Source organism: Pristiophorus japonicus, chromosome 6, assembly GCF_044704955.1.
Source record: "Pristiophorus japonicus isolate sPriJap1 chromosome 6, sPriJap1.hap1, whole genome shotgun sequence".
Taxonomy (NCBI): Eukaryota; Metazoa; Chordata; class Chondrichthyes; family Pristiophoridae; genus Pristiophorus; species Pristiophorus japonicus.
The window spans coordinates 77715263-77737331 of NC_091982.1; the positions used below are offsets into that span (position 1 = coordinate 77715263).

Here is a 22069-nt window from a genome sequence, read left to right on the forward strand (position 1 = left end):
GCGAGAGTTGTAAGCCTTGGTGTCAGAGAAACAACTCCTTAGCAACCGGGATTACAATAAAACCAGAATATGCCTGAGGTGCAAATCTGCCAACATTTGCTCCTCAAGAAAAAAGGAAGTGGCCACTCATGCAATCATATAAATTTACAGCAGGGAAGGAGGATATTTCCTCCCATCGTGTCCGCGCCGGCGACAAAGAGCTATCCAGCCTAATCCCACTTTCCAGCTTTTGGTCTGTAGCCTTGTAGGTTATAGCACTTCAAGTGCACATCCAAGTACTTTTTAAATGTGATGAGGGTTTCTGCCTCCACCACCCTTTCAGGCAGTGAGTTCCAGACCCCACAACCTTCTGGATGAAAACATGTCCCCTCAAATCCCCTCTAAACCGCCGACCAATTACTTTAAATCTATGCCCCCTGGCTATTGACCCCTCTGCGAAGGGTAATAGGTCCTTCCTATGCACTCAATTTTTCCTCATAGCTAAAATTCTCCAGTCCAGGTAACATCCTCGTAAATCTCCTCTGCACCCTCTCGAGTGCAAACACATCTTTCCTGTAATGTGGTGACTAGAACTGCACGCAGTACTCTAGCTGTGACCTAACTAGTGTTTTATACAGTTCAAGCATAACCTCCTTGCTCTTGTATCCCATGCCTCGGCTAATAAAGCCAAGTATTCCATATGCCTTCTTAACCACCTTATCTACCTGGCCTGCTACCTTTAGGGATCTGTGGACCTGCACTCCAAGGTCCCTTTGTTTCTCTACACTTTTCAGTGTCCTACCATTTAATGTGCATTCCTTTGCCTTGTTAGCCCTCCCCAAATCCATTAGCTCACACTTCTCCAGATTGAATTTAATTTGCCACTGTTCTGCCCACCTGACCAGTCCATGGATATCTTCCTGCATTCTACAGCTTTCTTCTTCATTATCTATCACACGTACAATTTTTGTATCATCTGCAAACTTCTTAATCAAACCCCCGACATTCAAGTCTCATCATCATCATCATCATAGGCAATCCCTCAGAATCGAGGAAGACTTGATTCCACTCTTAAAATGAGTCCTAAGGTAGCTGAACAGTCGAATATGAGAGCCACAGTCCCTGTCACAGGTGGGAAGATAGTCGTTGAGGGAAAGAGTGGGTGGGACAGGTTTGCCGCATGCTCTTTCCGCTGCCTGCACTTACTTTCTGCATGCTCTCGGCGATGAGACTCAAGGTGCTCAGCGCCCTCCCGGATGCACTTCCTCCACTTAAGGCGGTCTTTGCCCAGGGACTCCCAGGTGTCAGTGGGGATGTTGCACTTTTTCAGGGAGACTTTGAGGGTGTTCCTGTAATGTTTCCTCTGCCCACCTTTGGCTCATTTGCCGTGAAGGAGTTCCAAGTAGAGCGCTTGCTTTGGGAGTCTCATGTCTGGCATGTGAATGATGTGCCCTGCCCAGCGGAGCTGATCAAGTGTGGCCAGTGCTTCAATGCTGGGGCTGTTCAAAGTAGAAAAAGCCATAAGACAGCTTAAGAACAACAAGGCTACGGGAGCGGATGGAATCCTTGCTGGGGCACATTCAAGTCTAAATCATTGATTATACACCACAAAAAGCAAGGTACCTAGTACTGAGCCCTGTGGAATCCCACTGGAAACAGCCTTACAATCACATAACACCCATCAACCATTACCCTTTGCTTCTTGCCTTTGAGCCAATTTTGGATCGAACTTGTCACTTTGCCTTGGATCCCACGGGTTTTTACTTTTGTGACCAGTCTGCCATATAGGACCTTATCAAAAGCCTTGCTAAAATCCATATACACTACATCAAATGCACTACCTCATCGACCCTCTTTGTTATCTCCTCAAAAAATTCAATCAGAGTAGTCAGACATGATCTTCCATTAACAAATCCACGCTGTCTGTCCTTGATTAATCCATGTCTTTCTAAATGAAGATTTATCCTGTCCCTCAGAATTTTTTCCAATAATTTTCCCACCACCCAGGTTAGTTTGACTGGCCTGTCATTATTCGATCTATCCCTTTCTCCCTTTTTAAACAACGATAAAATGTTAGCAGTCCTCCAGTCCTCCGGCACCACACCTGTAGCCAGAGAGGTTTGGAAAATGATGGTCAGAGCCTCTGCTATCTCCTCTTTTGCTTCTCATAACAGCCTGGGATACATTTCATCCGGGCCTGGGGATTTATCCACTTTCAAAGCTGTTAAACCCCTTAATACCTCCTCTCTCACTATGTTTATTTCATCTAATATTTCACACTCCTCCTCCCTGATTGCAATGTCTGCATCGCCCCTCTCTTTTGTGAAAACAGACAGTAAGTATTCATTAAGAACCATACCCATGTCTTCCGCCTCCGCAAATAGGTTACCTTTTAGGTCTCTAATAGGCGCTACTCTGTCTTTAGTTATCCTCTTGCTCTTAATGTATTTATAAAACATCTTTGCGTTTTCCTTGATTTTACTTGCCAAAAAATGTTCATGCTCTCTCTTTGCTTTCCACGTGAGGGATGTGCCCGCGCACTTTCGGAGATGCTCGTCAGTAGAAAAATTGGAGCTGCAATATGGATCATGGGACAAAGACCAAGAATTTTCAAGCAGATGAAACTGAGGCTCTGGTTTATTTTATTGAGAGCAGATGGCATGAGCTTCAGAATAAAGATCCAGTTGAAGTAAAGCCAAAATAAATGAACAGATGTTGGGACAAAGTTGGCGATGATTTCTCTGCAATGGTGACCACCCCGAGGATCGGCAGGCAGTGCAAAAAGAAGTAGCAGGAACTTGGCCAAATAGTTTGTGTAAGTAATATTTTCATTTCTGCACTGGAATTACGATTGTAAATGTGACCATCTGTGTGTGCCACCACAGCAGACCCCTTCTCTTAAAAAGTTCTATTTTCATCTTTGCAGAGGAAGGTGGCGCACAACAACCGAGAGAGAACACAAACTGGAGGAGGTTCAGCAAGTGTGCACCCACTGACACCTCTGGAAGCGAGGATCGCTGGTACGATTGGTGCTGGCTCTAGAAGGTCAACAACCAGTGCACAAGCTGGGCCCAACTTACAGAGAGAGGGTAACTACTGCAAATTCCAGAGTGTGAATTGGCTAAATGTTAAGTTCTGCATGGGCTAGCCATGCTTCGGTTTATGGGATGTCCTCTCCGTCAGTTATGCTTCAGTTTATACAATGTGCTATCATTCATCATGGTCCTTCAAATGAGCCTGCACTGTGTGAGCCTACTCATGCCACCCTGCCCTCTCGCCTGCTGCAAACCAATCATCTGCTCTGTTATATTTTGCAGAAGTTGCGCCCATCCATGAGGAAGCACAACCCCCTGCCACAGTAGAACAATCATTCGCAGAGGAGCCTGACCAGTTTGAAGTCTTTAATGCAGTACTCCCACAGGAAGATCAGGACGAGGATGAGCAGGAGGATCAGGGAGAGCGGGAAGGCCCCAATGTTGAGACTGTGACACTGAATCTGGAGGAGGTGCTGCCACACAGGGATGTGCCAAGCCCTTTCCAGACTGCTACGAGCGACAGGACATTTCATGGTGTTCCACAGTCCGTGGTCGCAGGTCCCATTGGGTTGCAGCGAGCCACACCCAGAGTGAGGAGGGGAGAGAGCTCGAGAGCACTCTCCTGAAATGCAGGATCCAACAGACGTGGTTCAGCTCATGGCAATGAGTGGGGAGAGCATTGAGCTTACCCAAAACTCCTGGACACCATGGTGGGGTGGGTGACGAGATAGCAGGATTGTCGTCAGAAGTAACAACACTCTCGGGAGGAATGGGGACACTGTTACAACACATTAGGGAGGGAATGTCAGAGGTAGCTGATACACTGTCGGGGCAGATTAGGGAGGGAATGTCGGAGTTAGCAGTTGCAATAAGTAAACACACCAAGGCTCTCATTGTCCAGCGGCGAACTGCCAAATCAACTGGTGCCACTCATACGCCAATTCCCAGACCAACCTCAGGTAGTTTCAGGTAGTGTGCCGAGGAAGAGGCTGAGGAGGCCCAAGCCGGGCCTTCCACAATGTCGTCTCCAGGCCCACACCCACCAACAAGAACATCACTGTACACGAGATGCTCAAAACAAGCAACTTGATTCCAGCGGGAGAAGGACTGCACACCGGCCAAGAATAGAATCAGCAAGCGCAGCCGATGATCTTAGAATAGGGGAGGAGAGATGGCTGCAACTAAAGTTTGTTTGCTGCTGTTGTTGTTGTTACTGTTGTTCTTATGTTATTGTTATTTAACTGATCTTAATTTAAAAATTTAAAGTTTGTAAGTCAATGTAACTTGTAAAGCTTAAAGTTTGTAAGTGATCGAAATGGAAAAGTTTAGTTTGTAATAAAAATATTTTTATTAAAGTTAAGTTAAGTTAAGTGCACAAATGATTAATAAACATAATTATTTTTTCAATTAAACCAAAATCATGAACATTATTCTTTAAATTAACGCAACAGTCAACATGTTGAATGATCAAACGTGACGCTCAGCCTTCATGCAGCAAAGCATTCAAGGATTAGCCGCTGACGCAAGGCGCTTGCAATGGCTATAGATGCGCGAGGGCCTCCCCTCCTCCGCATCGTCCTGCGGGTTGAGGTGGTGGCATGGCTTCCTGCTGCTGCTGCTCCTCCTCCTCCTCATCAGCCTGCTTGTCATCCTCCATATCCCCTCTCGCCTGAGGTTGCTCTTCAACTTCCACTGGCTGTTGCCTCATGATGGCTAAGTTGCGCAGCATGCAGCACATGACAGTGAACTAACCGATCACCTCAGGGGCATATTGCAGGTAGCCTCTTGAGTTGCTTTAGTATTCCAATTGTCCTGTCAATGATGCTGGGTGTGGTTATGTGGGACATGTTTTACCGATGCTCGGCTTCTGTCCAGGAATTGCGTAGGGAGGTCATGAGCCAGGTGGCGAGCCCGTAACCTTTGTCCCCCAGCAGCCAGCTCTGCCCTTCTGGCTGCTGCTGAAAAATGGCAGATATAGCGCTCGCGCGCAAGATGAAAGCATCATGGATGCTCCCTGGGTATCTGGCATCAACTGCCATGATCCTGTTATGTTCCTGACACAGATGAGACTGCACACAGGGAGGTTAAAGTAATAGTGACCTCAGTCTTTATTAAGACACTCCAGAGAGAGGAACAGACCTTAGGGGCCAGCTTATATACAGTGCTCCCAAGGGATGCTGGGATCTCTTGCGACTTCAGGGGATGCGTTCCCTGGTGGCGGAACATGGGAGTGCATGCTTTACAGATACACAACATCATTCCCCCCCCCCCCGCCAAAGTGAAAGTGAAAACTATTTACAAGGTGAGGCGGTCGGGAGCCTTTCTTTCCCTGATGGACCACCTCGGTACAAATGTCTGTTCTGGTGTGTTGGCTGTGCCCTTGCTGGGCCGGCGTGTTGTTGGCCCTGCAGGGCTGTTGGGTGAGGCTGGCCTTGCTGGGCTATTGGGCGTGATAGGTTCAATTTCCTGGTCCGGGGTGGTATCGTTAATCCTTTGGGTGTGTGTTGTGGGCTCGAAAAAGGTGGTATCTGCTGTGGGTTGTTCAGGGCAGTCTGTGAACCGCAGCCTCGTTTGGTCCAGGTGCTTTCTGCAAATTTGTCCATTGTCTACTTTGACTACAAACACCCTACTTCCTTCTTTAGCTATCACCGTGCCCGCAATCCACTTAGGACCATGTCCATTGTTTAGCACATACATGGGGTCATTCAGATCAATTTCCCGTAACACAGTGGCGCGACCGTCGTTCACATTTTGTTGCTGCCGCCTACTCTCTACCTGATCATGCAGGTTGGGGTGAATCAGCGAGAGTCTGGTTTTAAGTGTCCTTTTCATGAGTAGCTCAGCCGGGGGCACCCCTGTGAGCGAGTGAGGTCTCGTGCGGTAGCTGAGCAGTACTTGGGACAGGCGGGTTTGGAGTGAGCCTTCTGTGACTCGTTTAATGCTCTGTTTGATTGTTTGTACTGCCCGCTCTGCCTGCCCATTGGAGGCTGGTTTAAACGGGGCCGAGGTGACATAATCCCATTGCGGGTCATGACTTCTTTAAATTCGGCACTGGTGAAACATGGTGCGTTGTCACTGACCAGTATGTCAGGCAGGCCGTGAGTGGCAAACATGGCCCTCCAGCTTTCAATGGTGGCAGTGGCAGTGCTTCCCGACATTATTTCACATTCAATCCATTTTGAAAAAGCATCCACCACCACCAGGAACATTTTACCAAGAAACGGGCCCGTAGTCGACATGGATCCTCGACCATGGTCTGGAGAGCCAGGACCACAAACTTAGTGGTGCCTCTCTGGGCGCGTTGCTCAACTGAGCACACACGCTGCATTGCCGTACACAAGACTCTTAAGTCAGAGTCGATACCGGGCCACCACACGTGGGATCTGGCAATCGCTTTCATCATTACTACACCTGGGTATGTGCTGTGGAGATCCGAGATGAACGTCTCCCTGCCCTTTTTGGGTAGCACTACACGGTTACCCCACAACAGGCAGTCTGCCTGAATGGACAGCTCGTCCTTTCGCCGCTGGAACGGCTTGATTGGCTCTTGCATTTCAACGGGGAGGCTGGCCCAGCTCCCATGCAGTACACAGCTTTTTACTAGGGACAGCAGAGGATCTTGGCTGGTCCAAGTCCTAATCTGGCGGGCCGTGACAGATGATTTATCATTTTCAAACGCTTCCATGACCATCAACAAGTCTGCGGGCTGCACCACCATCAACAAATTTGCAGACTGCACCATTTCCACCCCTGTGGTGGGCAATGGTAGCTGACTGAGAGCATCCGCACAGTTCTCAGTGCCTGGCCTGTGGCGGATGGTATAGTTATACGCTGATAGCGTGAATGCCCACCTTTGTATGCGGGCTGGGGCATTAGTATTTATCCCCTTGTTTTCAGCGAACAGGGATATGAGGGGCTTGTGATCGGTTTCCAGCTCAAATTTGAGGCCAAACAGGTGCTGGTGCATTTTCTTTACCCCGAACACATATGCTAATGCCTCTTTCTCAATCATGCTGTAGGCCCTCTTGGCCTTAGACAAGCACCTGGAGGCATAGGCGACAGGTTGCAACTTCCCCGCAACGTTAGCTTGTTGTAATACACACCCGATTCCGTGCGACGACGCATCACATGCTAGTACAAGTCTTTTACACGGGTTATACAATACAAGCAGCTTGTTGGAGCATAAAATGTTTCTGGCTTTCTCAAAAGCAATTACTTGGGTTTTTTCCCATACCCAGTTCTCACCTTTACGCAATAACACATGTAGGGGCTCTAAGAGGGTGCTTAACCCCGGTAGGAAGTTACCAAAATAGTTGAGGAGTCCCAGGAACGACCGCAGCTCCGTGACGTTCTGTGGCCTGGGTGCGTTCCTGATAGCCTCTGTCTTGGCGTCTGTGGGCCGAATGCCGTCCGCCGCGATCTTTCTCCCCAAAAACTCCACCTCTGTTGCCATGAAGACGCATTTTGACCTCTTCAGCCGCAGCCCTACGCGATCCAGTCGATGGAGGACTTCCTCCAGGTTTTGTAGGTGCTCAACGGTGTCCGGACCCATGACCAATATATCATCTTGAAAAACCGCCATGCGTGGTACCGATTTGAGTAGGCTCTCTATGTTTCTCTGGAAGATCGCTGCAGCTGACCAAATTCCAAACAGGCATCTGTTGTAGATGAACAGTCTCTTGTGCGTGTTGATGCAGGTGAGGCCCTTCAAAGACTCCTCCAGCTCCTGCATCATGTAGACCGAAGTCAGGTCGAGCTTGGTGAACATCTTGCCTCCTGCCAGCGTCGCAAATAGGTCGTCTGCTTTTGGTAGCGGGTATTGGTCCTGTAGCGAGAAACGATTAATAGTTACTTTATAATCGCCACAAATCCTGACACTTTTGAGTACTGGAACAATTGGGCTGGCCCACTCGCTGAATTCCACTGCGGAGATAATGTCCTCGCATTGCAGCCTCTTCAGCTCGATCTCCACTCTCTCCCTCATCATGTGAGGTACCGCTCATGCCTTGTGGTGAATGGGTTGTGCCTCTGGGACCAAGTGGATCCGCACCTTTGCCCCCAAAAAGTTTCCAATGCCTGGTTCAAAAAGGGAAGGAAATTTGTTAAGAACCTGGGTATAGGAGGCCTCATCGACATGTGATAGCGCTCGGATGTCATCCCAGTTCCAGCGGATTTTGCCCAGCCAGCTCCTTCCAAGCAGTGTGGGGGCAATCGCCTGGGACAATCCAGTTCGTGCACCGTGCCCTCGTAGGTAACCTTGACCATGGCGCTGCCCAGGACAGTGATGAGCTCTTTGGTGTACGTTCTCAGTTTCGTTTGGATGGGGCTCAGGGCTGGTCTGAGTGCCTTGTTGCACCACAGTCTCTCAAACATCTTTTTACTCAGGATGGATTGGCTAGCGCCAGTGTCCAGTTCCATGGCTACGGGTAAGCCATTCAATTTTACATTTAGCATTGTAGGTGGACATTTTGTCAAAAATGTGTACACCCCTTGTACTCCAGCATCTGCCTCCTCTCTGAGGCTCGAAATTGTTTTGATCCACCATGGACCGATCTTCCTCTGCCATGTGGTGGTTAGCAGGTTTTGCAGAGGTGCACCATTGTTCCACAGCTCTTGCAAACATACCCTTTGAAGCGGCATGAATAGGCGGAATGGAAGCCTCCACACGCCAACAAGGTGTGAATTGCCTTGCATTCATCCTTTGTTGCAGACTCCGAGTCATCTGGGTCACCTGAGGCCCTGTACATTTCTGCTCACAAACACAGTTCCAGTTAATTTATGAACAGTGCGAGCACTTGTGTGCTGAGAGATTTGTTTGGTGTTATCACTGGTGGACATAAATGCCTGTGCTATCGCAATGGCCTTACTGAGGGTCGGTGTCTCTACAGTCAAAAATTTTCGTACGATGATCTCGTGGCCAATACCCAGTTTGAAAAAGTCTCTGAGCATTTGCTCCAGGTAGCCATCAAATTCACATTGTCCTGCAAGTCGCCTTAGTTCGGTGACATAGCTCGCCACTTCCTGACCTTCAGATCGCTGGCACGTGTAGAACCGATACCTCGCCATCAGCACACTCTCCCTCGGGTTAAGATGCTCCCGAACCAGTGTACACAGCTCCTCATACGACTTATCTGTGGGTTTCACTGGAGCCAGAAGATTCTTCATGAGGCTGTAGGTCGGTGCCCCGCAGACCGTGAGGAGGACCGCTCTCCTTTTTGCAGCGCTTCCTTCTCCATCCAGCTCGTTGGCTACAAAGTATTGGTTTAGCCATTCGACATAGGCTTCCCAGTCCTCACCCTCCGAGAACTTCTCCAGGATGCCCACAGTTTGCTGCATCTTTGCGTTGGATTTGTATACTCGTCACCAGTTATTGTGTTCCTAACACAGATGAGGCTGCACACAGGGAGGTTAAAGTAACAGTGACCTCAATTTTTATTAAGACACTCCAGAGTGAGGAACAGGCCTTAGGGGCCAGCTTATATAAGGGATGCTGGGATCCCTTGGGACTTCAGGGGATGCGCTCCCTGATGGCGGAACATGGGAGTGCATGCTTTACAGATACATAACAGATCCGATGCCTGTCATCGCAGACCCACCGGACACTTAGTGAGTGGAACACTCTCCTGTTCCTGTAAACCTCTGAATCATTCAAAGGTGCTCGCAAGGCGATGTGGGTACAGTCAATTGCACATTGGGGAAGCCAGCAATCCTCGAGAATCCTGTCACGCATTGCCTGGGCTTTCATGGGGAACTTGGTGTCGTTGTCCCTGCGGGCATACAGTGCAGTAGTCACCTGTCAAATGCAGCTATGTGCCGCATGCTGCGAGATGCAGCATACGTCCCCAGTTGATGCCTGAAAGGAGCCGGAGGCATAGACAGCTGCAGTCACCTTGACCTCTATGGGTAGTGCAGTCCTCCTCCCTCTTCTCGGCTGCAGATCTGCCCTGATAAGTTGGCAGATCTCTGTGATCACCTCCTTCCGAAAGCGCAGCCTACAAATGCAGTCTGCCTCACTTAGGTGTAGGTATGAGCGCCTCTCCCTGTACACCCGATGGGGGTAAGGTCTCCTCGTCATCATCCTTCGAGCTCCCTGGTTCTCGAGATATTGTTGTCTTATTAATCTTCTCCTTTGCATTGCCATGATGCAAAACGCTCTTACTAAATAAAGCATTGTTAGGATCATCCCCATTGTTTTTTCTTAGTTACAAATGAAATGAAACTACTCACAGAAAGCAATCACACCTTCCTTTTCGCTGCAAAAGGTTGACGCCCTAGTCCATGGACCACACCCTGGTCTGCACATGCGCGTCACTAGGCTCGGTTTCTATGGTGACGCGACGCAAAGATTTGAGGCACCAAATACATGGGATAAAATGAAGACTGGGGGCAATATTCATTATTTATTATGTTAGCTCTGCAACAAACTGCTTTTATCCCGTCTCCAATGATCATCGGGTTCGAGGCACAGAGCGCCGGCCGTTGCCATCCCGGGCCAAATGGTCCCCTCGGCCCCGGTGCTACTGCCATCCCAGGCCGAAAGGCCACCCACACCCTGCCGGTGCCGTGTCTTCAGCTCCGCTGAAACAATGGCATCTTCTCTGTCGATTTTCTCTTCTGTGCCGATTTTCTGTAGAAAAGGTTTTTTAGAACAGTGCATTGCGCCATTTTACAAAAAATCGTACTTGGCCAAACTCACTTAAATGGCCAGAAATGGAACACCCAGCAGGTTCTCAGATTGGCTGTGTGGTTAATAATGAAGAAGTCATGGACTACAGTAGGATATCAATCTACTGGTCAGCTGGGCAGAGCAGTGGCAAATGGAATTTAATTCGGAGAAGTGTGAGGTAATGCACTTTGGGAGGGCTAATAAGGAAAGGGTATACACATTAAGCGGTAGGCCACTTAAATGTGTAGGTGATCACAGGGACCTTGGAGTGCTTGTCCGCAGATCCCTGAAAGTAGCAGGCCAGGTGGTTAAGGTGGTTAATGCTTGCCTTTATTGGCTGTGGCATAGAATATAGGAGCAGGGAGGTTATGCTTAAATTGTATAATACTCTGGTTAGGCCACAGCTGGAGTACTGCGTGCAGTTCTGGTCGCCATATTATAGGAAGGACGTGATTGCAGTAGAGAGGGTGCAGAGGAGATTTACTAGGATGCTACCTGGAATGGAGAATCTTAGCTATGAGGACAGATTGGATAGGCTGGGTTTGTTCTTGTCATGTATGTATGCTTGGGGTTACGAGCCACCACGTGGTGCCACTGTCAGAGGTCATTGGGCTGTACACACTACACACGTGTGTGCGGCCCAGGTATAAAAGGCAAGCCATCATGTAATGTAATCACTTTGGGCCTTAGTAAAGCAGAGCCAGGTTTGTACCTGTGTTAGTTTACAGTATTCAATCTATAGCGTTGTTACATACATAACATTTGGCGAAGAGGTAACTTAAGAACCTTCGCGTGCAAAAATGAGCATAATTGCAATTCTGGAGAGATTCGTGGAGGGAGAGGACTGGGCAAATTTTGTAGCTCACCTGAACCAGTGCTTCGTGGCCAACAAAATGGAGGAACCCACTGATGCAGTTAGGCGCAAGGCGGTCTTCCTCACAGTTTGGGGTCAGAAAATCTATGGACTCAAAGAATCTTCTCTCGCCTGCAAGTCTAATGGATAAGAACTATGAGGAACTGTGTGCTCTAGTATGTGACCATCTCAAACCAGAAGGCGGCATCATCACCTCACGATATCGATTCTACAAGCACGTTCGTTCTGAGGGCCAGCATGTGTCGGAATTCATTGCCAACCTAAGACGTCCAGCTGGACCGTGTAAGTTCGAAAACGCGTTGGGAAACATGCTGCGGGACTTCTTTGTAATCGGCATCAACCACGAGGTGATCCTGCGTAAGCTACTGGCGGTGGAGATGCTGGATTTAAGCAAGGCCATCACGATTGTCCAGGCATGCATGACGACGGACAAAAACTTAAAGCAGATATCATCAAAAAATCGGAACGCGACAAGTACTGTAAACAAGATCGTATCGTCATTTGGCAAAGCTGCATATGGCAGGGCCTACTCAACTGCGTATGCGAAACCTGTGGCTGCCCAAAGTCTGCCAACGGGAATGAATCCAATTTCAACGTGTTGGCATTGTGGGAGCAATCATCAGTGTCGGTTTAAACAGTACATTCGTAAAGGCTGTTCAAGACTGGGGTATCTCCAGCGCAAGTGTCCGTAACTGAGCAAGCGTGCTGTGCCGCATCACATGGAGGTTGATGACCAGTATAGCGTGGATCCGGATATGCAATCCGAGATACCAGAGGAGGAAGTGTATGGACTGTATTCGTTCCTAACAAAGAGCTAACCAATAATGATTAACGTGAAACTTAACGGTGTTCCGGTACCGATTGACTCGCACCCATGTCCAATTCCATCAATAATGAGCCAGAGGACATTCGACAAGCTGTGGGATACCAAGGCTGTGAGGACTAAGCTGAGTCCAGTCAATGCCAAGTTGCGTACGTACACGAAAGAACTCATAACAGTGATTGGCAATGCAGTAGTCAAGGTGTCGTATGATGGTGTGGTTCATGATTTACCATTATGGATTGTTCCAGGCAATGGTCCAACGCTATTCGGCAGGAATTGGCTAGAAAAAAAATCAAATAGAATTGAAACAATATCAAAGCATTGTCATCACAGGATGATACTCCATGTGCTCAAGTGCTGAGCAAGTTCCCCTCGCTGTTTGAACCAGGCATCGGCAATTTCACGGGAGCCAAGGTGCAGATCCACGTGGACTCAGATGGAAGACCCGTCCATCATAAAGCTTGGGCGGTTCTGTACATGATGAGGGAGAAGGTCAAAATTGAACTGGACAGACTCCAGCATGAAGGGGTCATATCACTGGTCCAATTTAACAAATGGGCCAGCCCCTTGTTCCTGTGTTGAAAAGTGATGGCACTGTCAGGATTTGTGGAGACTACAAGGTTACGATCAACCGAGTTTCGAAACAGGATCAATACCCATTACCGAAGGCTGATGATCTGTTTGCAACGCTAGCCGGGGTGAAGTTGTTCACTAAACTGGATCTGACGTCGGCCAACATGACACAGGAGCCGGTTGAGACGTCAAAAAAAACTTACGTGCATCAACACTCAAAGGACTGTTTATCTACAACAGGTGTCCTTTCGGAATTCGCTTGGCTGCAGCCATATTTCAGAGGAACATGGAGAGTCTACTGAAGTCCGTCCCTAGAAACGTCATGTTCCAAGATGACATCCTGTCACAGGTCGTGACACCGCCGAACATCTGAACAACCTGGAAGAGGTTCTATATCGTCTGGACAAAATGGGACTCAGACTGAAACATTCGAAGTTCATCTTCATGGCACCGGAAGTCGAATTCCTGGGGAGGAAAATTGCTGCTGACGGCATCAGGCCTACAGACTCGAAAACCAAGGCCATCAAAAATGCACCCAAGCCTCAGAATATGATGGAGCTGCATTTGTTCCTTGGTCTACTCAATGACTTCGGTAATTTCCTACCTAGATTGAACACTTCATTAGAGCCATTGCACATGCTGCTAAGAAAAGGCGACAACTGGGTTTGGGGTCCATCTCAAGATAGAGCTTTTGAGAAAGCTACTAATCTGCTTTGCTCTAACAAGCTGCTGGTACATTATGATCTATGTACGCATCCAGTATTGGCCTGTGATGTTTCATCATATGAAGTTGGTTGCATGCTCCAACAAGCTACTGAGTCGGGTAAACTACAACCTGTTGCATATGCTTCTAAAAGTTTGTCAAAGTCAGAAAGAGCTTACAGCATGGTAGAAAAAGAAGCATTAGCCTGTGTGTATGGGATTAAAAAGATGCATCAGCACCAGTTTGGTCTTCGGTTTGAACTGAACACAGATCACAAGCCACTCAACACCAATGCACTGTCCCGCATCCAGAGGTGGGCGCTGACATTATCTGCCTATGATTATGTCATTCGCCATAGACCTGGCACCGAGAATTGTGCCGATGCACTGAGCTGTCTGCCATTGCCCAGACCGGAGGTGGAGACGCCACAACCTGCAGACCTACTGTTAGTTATGGATGCTTTTGAAAATGAAGAAGCCCCTGTCATGGCTCAACAAGACCTGGACCAGCCAGGACCAGATATCGGTTGTGAAACGTTGTGACCTTAGTGGTGATTGGTCTGCCATACCCAAGCAAATGGGAGATAAGACCAAACCTTACAACCGTCGCAAAGACGAACTATCCATTCCATCAGATTGTTTACTGTGGGTTAATTGGGTTGCTATGCCTAAGAAAGGCAGAGAAATTTGTACACGATCTACATAGCACTCATCCCAGTATTGTCACGATGAAAGCCATTGCCAGGTCTCATGTATGGTGGCCTGGAATTGACTCTGATCTGGAATCATGTGTACATCAGTGCAACACTTGCATGCAGCTAAGTAAAGCACCAGTGGAATCGCCGCTGAGTCTGTGGTCATGGTCATCTAAATCATGGTCAGGATCCACATCGACTTTGCAGGTCCCTTCCTGGGAAAGATGTTTTTAGTTGTGGTGGATGCATATTCCAAGTGGATAGTGTGTACAATCATGTCATCCAGTACATCCACAGCTACCATTGAGAGCCTTCGTGTCATTTTTCTCACTCATGGTCTGCCCGACATTGTTGTAAGCGACAACGGACCTTGCTTCACTAGTCTGGAGTTTCAAGAGTTCATGAAACTCAATGGTATCAAACATGTGAGGTCAGCACCATTCAAACCCGCATCTAATGGTCAAGCAGAGCGCACTGTCCAAACCATCAGAGGATGAAACGTGTAACTTAAGGACCACTGCAGACGCGCTCGTCATGCATATTGCTTAGTTACAGGACAAGACCCCACACGCTTACCGGGGTCTCCCCTGCTGAACTATTGATGAAGAGACGTCTCAAGACCAGGCTCTCTCTTGTCCACCCTGACTTGAACGATCATGCTGATTACAGACATCAAATTCAGCAGTGGTATCATGATCGTGCTGCTGTGTCATGCGACATTTCTGTTAACGATCCTGTTAATGTACTAAATTATGGTCAAGGTCCTAAGTGGATCGTCGGTACTGTTACAGCCAAGGAGGGTAACAGAGTGTTTATCGTCAAGCTCAAGAATGGGCAGACATGCAGGAATCATATTGATCAGATAAAGCTGCGGCACACGGATGAACCGGAACAGTCTGAGGAAGACACAATCAGTGACCAACCAACCTACCCTCAGTTATCAGAGGACTCTGCTGTCATCAATGAATCTGGACTTTCAATTCCTGACGTGGTCATTGCCACTCCCATCAGATCGGCTACCCAACCCCCAGTCATAACAGACTCAGAACGCTCGCCCAAGGCTGGAGTTGAACTGAGACAATCAACTCGGGAGCGGAAAGCCCCGGACCGTCTCAATTTGTAAAAAGACTGTTACTAATATCTTAAAAAGGGATATTGTTATCTATGTATGCTTGGGGTTACTAGCCACCAGATGGCGCCACTGTCAGAGGTAATTGGGCTGTACGCACGTGTGTGTGGCCCAGGTATAAAAGGCAAGCCATCATGTAATGTAATCACTTTAGGCCCTACTGAAGCAGAGCCAGGTTTGTACCTGGGTTAGTTTACAGTATTCAGTCTATCGAGTTATTACATAATAACAGTTCTCATTGGAACAGAGGAGGCTGAGAGGAGACCTCATTGAAGTGTACAAAATTTTGAGGGGCCTGGATATAGTGAATAGCAAGGGCCTATTTCCCTTGATGAAGGGATCAATTACGAGGGGGCATAGTTTTAACGTAATCTGCAGGGTTACGGACTTCGAGCTTGTAAGTGGGATAGACTCGATAACCTCTTATTGGCTGGCGCAGATACAATGGTAAGTACTGCAGTGAATCGAATACAGCCAGGGTGATCTCCTAGACTAGTTTCAATCACCTGGATGGGTCTGAGAGGAATTTTCCCAGATTTCTTTTCCCAATTGACCTGGGTTTTTAATCTGTTTTTTGACTCTCCCAGGCTTCGGTTGGGGTGTAGTGTAGAATGTTTTGGTGCAAGGGGTGTCACAGTTGTGTGGGGCAGACTGGTTGAGCTGGGTGCTTTTTACCATTCCGCCATTGTTCATAGGTTCATATGTAATCTTAAAGTCTGCTGACCGAGGGCCGTGCGGCTCTTTGTCGGCCGGCGCAGACACGATGGGCCGAAATGACCTCTTTCTGCACTGTAGATTTCTATGTTTCTATGTACCGCCCCAGTGATGTCAAAAAATCAGGAACTAAAAAAAAAAATCGGATGTACCTATTTTAGATTGGCACAGAAACTTTGCTAAAACTTGCAGATTTAAGTCTGCTCAAAAAAAAAAACAGCGTAGGCCAAAAAAACGGCACAGAATGGTGGCAAAATTTCAGCCCTTTACTCCTCTAGGGTTTATGCAGTATTGAGCCCTCGGTATCAGTCATAAACCTCCCTTTTATTCTTTGTCCTATCCTGTATGTCCCTTAACACCCAGGGGGCTCATGATTTGTTAGTTCCACCCTTTTTCTTTAAGGGACCATACTTGTAAGATCTTCTCTTTTAATGCCTCCCACTGCTCTGACACTGATTTACCTTCGAGTAGCTGTTTCCAGTCCACTCGTCTATTTGGGATGATTAAAATGTGATGGATCAGAGCTGGCGGGATTCATTCATGCCATTGCCAACATAATGGGAGTCTCATTAATAGAAAGTTTTTTTTTATCCCCATTTACAAATGATGGAAGCGGAAACAAAAAGACAGAAACCATTGGACATAGAGAGCAAATGAATCAGTCTCTGAAGGAGAAATTTGTTAACTATTCGGGTATCACCCTTTACGAGAACACTCGGCACTGTTTACCTATCTTTCCTCTTTCAAATGCAGGTCAACCATCAATTTTCAGGATCTTTTGTTTTTTTGTAAATATATGTCTTTTTTCTGTAAATGACAAAAAAATAAAAAATATATAATTATTTGGATCAATTTTGATTTCTAATACCAGAAACAGAACTGATTGCATCCTCCGTCTGGACTTTGGAGAAATCACATTTTCCACTAATTTTCTATAGAATACAGATATATCAAATAAAATAATATAGATTTGAATCATCTCTTCCATTGTTGTTCACTAATGTCAGCCATAAAATTTTAAGGAATTTACAAATCTTAACATATAGGATAAAGTCCAAGTCCTGAATTGAGATGGGAATAATTTATGCTATGAGCCAATGATTTGAATTCAGAAATTGTTCACTACTCATCTCTTACTGTACACATTTCTGGAAAGTGGAACTAGCTCCTTCTGTAATTTAAAGCTCTTGTCACTCACCCCCAACCCCTCATATGCCTTCACTCTAACCTTAAAAGAGCGCCTCCTGCTGCACTGGTGTTAATTGTGGTTTTTCTGATTCTGATTTAGTCTGAGTCAATTTGGTACAAATTATTGTTGAATTAAGGGATCCACACTCACTATGAATCGAGAAGAGTTTTTCAAAACAAATTTCAGTTATTGGAGCAAAGGAGACATTCTTCCTATGGGACAGGGCTGGATTTGAACTCTATTCCAGGAAGCAAAAATGACTGCGCCAACCCATTCCATTCAGATAACCGAGAATAAAATATTTAGGGGAAGTCCTTTGTATCTAATCCTCAGAGAAGACCTTTAAAAATAGAACTATATGGACCTTGCAAATGGAGACAGACAACAGCACTGATAAGCAAAACTGAAGGATAGCATTCTGTTTACTGGAAACTCATCAACTGTTCGTCCTCTTGAAAGGTTCTGAGTTTGATCCCTGATCTTCATTCTGATAGCTGATCTCTGGCTGAGGTGGCATCAGGGGCACTATAATTATCCTCAGCACCGTTGGGCTATGCAAGGGAAATCTACTAAGGTTTTTGGCCCTGATTGCAATGTAGGGATTCCTGTTGAAAGTATGGCATATGTGACATCAAGTAAGGAGAGGATTCAACTCACTCAGTAGTTGGTACCGATGCAAACAGCCCAGCATGAATCAACACCTTCAAGAAGGTGGTAAAAATTTATAAAAATATTAACTTGTGTAAAGGTGTCTGGAATCAAAGAAAAATTCTTCTTGTGTATTCTATAGTGGATTTGTAAAGTACCTGTGACTAGCCACTGATGTTGCTCATGGATAATCTAGGCTCTGGAGTATGGTGTTCAGCTATGAAAATGGATAGGTGTTTGATCTGGCCTATCCCTTTAAGGTTGCTCTCCCTATGGGGTGAAGGTTTAAAAAGACATGACCTGAGATCAATTAGTACAGGTAGTTATATGCTGAGAGAATTTCTATTGACAGATATCTACTTGTAAATCCCCAGCTCCTGGCACTGTGGAGAAGCATGTCTATCAAAATCAGAAAAACTAGTCGGAAATAATTGACTTTCTTTTAAAATAATTGTTGACACTCTGAAGTGTGGCACATACATGCTACATACATTGTTATGCATATATAATTATTTCTGTCCGCAGTTAGCCATTACAGTAAAATTGTTATTGTAGTGCTAAACTATTTCTAATGTTATTCACATTGTGCAATGTGTTTATATTACAAGCTTCAAGAATTATCACTCAAATCATTAATAAAATAATTAAGGGTGGAACAGACAGAATAAATCCATCGGCAATTTGAATCACATTTTTAGCACTAAATATATATGCAAATAAATCACTTTTGAAGATAATTGTTTATGAACAACCTACCACATCATTCTGCTAAATTTAAATTACTCTAGCTCATAAAATCACTGGAATCATCATTGCTATCATACAATTCCAGAAAAATGTTTTGCCGTGTAAACAATATACGATATTTTGCAAACAAGCTCTTACGATTGCATTATGTAATGCAGCAAGGCTAAAGGAACGGTAACAAACATAATAGAAATTGAAATTAATTTGACTATTTTGATAAAATACATAGCACAAGCCTTCTCAATACAAACATCAGGGAAGAGGGACCATAGGATAATGGTGCATAACATTTGCCAGCCCAGTCTAGAAAATAAAAGGACAGGATAGAAACATATGTAACACTGTTTCTTGTAGATTAGATTAACCTCTTCAACAATGCTGGTTAATAAAATCGGAACCAGCTTAATTCTGAACAGACTTACATTAAACATAGTTGATATTTTCTAAAGTGAAGTAAATGATTATAATGTATATAACAAAATGTTTTAAGTATCAGTTATAAAGATGTGGGCAGCTATAGCTACTTTTCTTTCTGCTGGAGATTTGTTTCAGTCAGCATCGGCTCCACCAAGCCTTGATGTGCTTTGAGATAATGCCGTCCTTAGTTTTTGAAATTGTATTAATGTATCAGGCATTATTAGCCTATGGCATTTCAATGCCCACTTGTTGCAAGAAAATTATTTTGCCAAGAACAATTTCCTTTTAATAAATTGCATCACTAAAAGATTAACCTCTCACGCCCTGGAGCATCTCTTCTGCCTTGGTGAGCTTCAAAGCACCACTTTGCTTCAGTTCCTGCACTTGGAAAATAATCCAAACTGATTTTCAACAGTCTGGTCATCCATTTCTGGTTATTAAGATGTTTAATTTTCCTGATTCAATTTTAAGTTATATTGGATACCTTGAATTATCATCAATAAAATAACACATGTTAAAGTGTGAAATTTGTGCATTATTGCCTGGGTGGTAAATCTGTTTAATTGCTATCCAAATATCTTCAACAGCCATCGACAGGGCAATTTCACTGGATATATTTACTGGTACACAGATGGTGACCATAATCCCCAGGGTTAAGCTGTTTTGTTCCAGATAATACTTATTAGTCAGTTTAACTATTTATTTTAATGGGAAATGTAATTTACCATAATTAAAATCAAACTAAAAGGACACAGTATATTTATGGAAAATCGGTATTCATTAGCTAAAGGCCTTTCTTATTACAGGTAATTGCCCACCAAGGAACTGTATAATGATAATTTTATAGCAAATCATCTACACCCATTAAATAGGCTTTAAAAGTACCTGTATCTACAGACAGCTTTCTATGAAATAAAATTCTCAATTAGTGTATAATGCCAAGATCCACTGAAAACTGGTTCCTGTGCTATAATCCTCTGATTACTTTCAGTGTTTGTCTTCACGATATATGGACCCTTCCACATTACTGCAAATACCCCTCGAACTATTAACATGTAATGAAAATCAATAACTATGGTTGTGCCTATGATTCAATGTAATCCAGTGCTCCAGTATATTCCTGTAACTCCACTTTGGACAAACACATTACATTGATTATTGAAGTAATTTGCTAACTTGTTTTGAATGTGGGTGAGCACCTTGGGGCCAGTGACCACAATAAGGTAAGGTTTATGGGGAGAGTCAGTACAAAAACTAGATCATCAGATTGGATTAGGGCAGATTTTAGAAAGGTTTTAAAAACGAGTACTACATTTGGCCATTTTTCAGTCTTCTGGCTTACATCCACACTCAATAGAGCCCTAAAATATAATCTCTAGGGCTTCTGCAATTTCCTTCTGAGGATTGAGCTTGTTGCGGTGAGGTGGAAAAAGAAATCGGCACACCGGCCTGTACAGCAACAATGGGGTGTTTATAAAAAAGAGATTGCAAAGGTATAGAATAATTATATTCCATTAAATAAACAAATTACTAGTAGCTTTAGCAGGTCATGGATGAATAAAGAGGTTAGAAGCCAATTAAAATTGAATACGTGGGCCTTCATTGTCCCTGGATCAAAATACTGGCAACCCCATCTAACAGAATTTTGAGGGAACCTTTACCACATTACTGCAGCCACTCAAGAAGAAGCCCCACCGCCACCTTCTCAGGGAAACTAGGGATGGGAAATAAATGGCAGCCTTGCCAACAGTACCACATCCCAAGAGTAAATATTTAAAAAAATGTGGATTATAATAATAAAAACAAAATTAAAGGAGAATATGAAAAAATGAGGAACCAAGTTAAGACCAGGAAAAAGATTGTGTATGAGGAAATATTTTCCATACAGACAAATGAAACAGTATTTTATATCAGTAAAACAAAATTAATAAAAGCAAGGTAGTACCTCTGAGAGAAGAGGATTGTCAATTTGTAGATGACAATGAAAAAATGGCAGCAGTATTTAATAAGTACCTTGCAGCGAACATTATTAAAGAGAACAACGTTGGACAGGAGCTGTATCCTGAAATGATTAAGTGAGATGAGCAAAGTTATGATGGATAAACAGAACATTTTAGATAAGTTAGGCTGAAGGCAGACAGAGCCCCACAGGATACATCCTTGGTTCTGGAGAAGGAAATTGCAGAAACCCTAGAGATTATATTTTAGGGCTCTATTGAGTGTGGATGTAAGCCAGAAGACTGAAAAGTGCCCAATGTAGTACTCATTTTTTTTTAAGTGAGACAAAGCTGTATTTTTCGGCACAGGCTCGATGGGCCGAATGGCCTCCTTCTGTGTTGTAACCATTCTATGATTCTAAGCTAATCTGGGTAATTGTAGGCCAGTTATCTTAACATCTGTTGTAGGGAAAATTTTAGCGTCTCTGGTTAAGGATGAAATTACCACATACAGACAATTCTTGATTATCCGGGTCCCTCAAGGATTGGGCTATTCCGGGTAAACGATTTTTCCCTTAGGGTGTGTCTACATTTTAAAGTTAAAGCTTTAATGACTAAATACAATCGTTAGGGCGAGTTTACATTTATAAGTTAAAACTTTAATGAATCAATACAATCAGCTACAAACAGTAACAAAAGATGGGCATTACTAGCATGCATGTACAGGTTCTGTGCCTGGAACCTGGTGCCGGCAGTGCCCCCATTCCCAATGTCAGCGGCGGCTGTGAGAGACAGCGGCTGCAGCAGCGCACACGCACAAACACACACCAGCAAAGCAAGGGCAGAGGAGGGTGATTTTTAGGGTGCGTGAGAGAGATTGTGAGAGAGAGAGAGAGAGAGAGTGTGTGTGACAGAGAGAATGAGCAAAGACAAATGAGCAG

At 45.2% G+C, this 22069-nt stretch overlaps 1 protein-coding gene across 1 annotated transcript in view; it reads right to left on the minus strand.

Annotated features, from left to right (window-relative positions):
• Window positions 1-10377: 10377 nt before the first annotated feature.
• LOC139265700 (ATP-binding cassette sub-family C member 5-like) overlaps window positions 10378-22069 on the minus strand; it is a 315900-nt gene continuing 304208 nt past the window's right edge. The window contains exons 33-34 of the transcript XR_011593604.1: window positions 16920-16997; window positions 10378-10641 (exon numbers count right to left, since the gene is read on the minus strand). The gene's annotated coding sequence lies outside the window, so the exon portion shown is untranslated. The remainder of the gene's footprint in view (window positions 10642-16919; window positions 16998-22069) is intronic.